General features: G+C 41.7%; 1 protein-coding gene across 1 annotated transcript in view; it reads left to right on the top strand.

The window, feature by feature from the left end:
- The window catches only part of PHEX (phosphate regulating endopeptidase homolog X-linked), a 361,355-nt gene that overhangs the window by 287,621 nt on the left and 73,008 nt on the right, over positions 1–726 (top strand). The gene's annotated exons all lie outside the window — the stretch shown is intronic.

Genomic DNA, 726 nt, shown 5'->3' on the forward strand with positions numbered 1-726 from the left:
AGAGCAGCCTGCATGGCAGCCTGAACCTGTTGCAGAGCCTTCTGTTGTTCTGGGTCCCACTCAAAACTAGCAGCTTTCCGAGTCACTTGATAAATGGGCCACAGCCACACACTCAAATGAGGGATATGTTGCCTCCAAAATCCAAAGAGACCCACCAGATGTTATGCCTCATTTTTAGTTGTGGGGGAAGCAAGATACAATAACTTATCCTTTACTTTAGAAGTAAAATCTCAACATGTCTCACACCATTGGACCCCTAGAAATTTCACTGAAGTGGAAGGTGCCTGAATTTTTGTTGGGTTAATTTCCCAACCTCTAGTACATAAGTGTCTCCCCAGTAACTCTAGAGTCATTGATACTTCTTCTTTACTAGGTGCAATGAGCATAATGTCATCAATATAATGGACCAATGTGATGTCTTATGGAAGCAAAAGGTGATCAGGATCCCTATGGACTAAATTATGACATAGTGCCAGGAAGTTGTTATATGCTTGAGGAAGTACTTTAAAAGTATACTGTTGGCCTTGCCAGCTGAAGGCAAACTGCTTCTGATGGTCTTAAGAAATTAGTATCGAGAAAAAGGCATTGGCCAGATCAATAGCTGCATACCAAGTACCAGGAGATGTACTAGTTTGCTCAATCAGTGAAACCACATCAGGAACAGCAGCTGCAATTGGAGTCACCACCTGATTAAGTTTATGATAATCTACTGTCATTCTCCAAGAT

Source organism: Orycteropus afer, unplaced genomic scaffold, assembly GCF_000298275.1.
Source record: "Orycteropus afer afer isolate SDZICR_OR568_19922 unplaced genomic scaffold, OryAfe1.0 scaffold00924, whole genome shotgun sequence".
Classification (NCBI taxonomy): Eukaryota; Metazoa; Chordata; class Mammalia; order Tubulidentata; family Orycteropodidae; genus Orycteropus; species Orycteropus afer.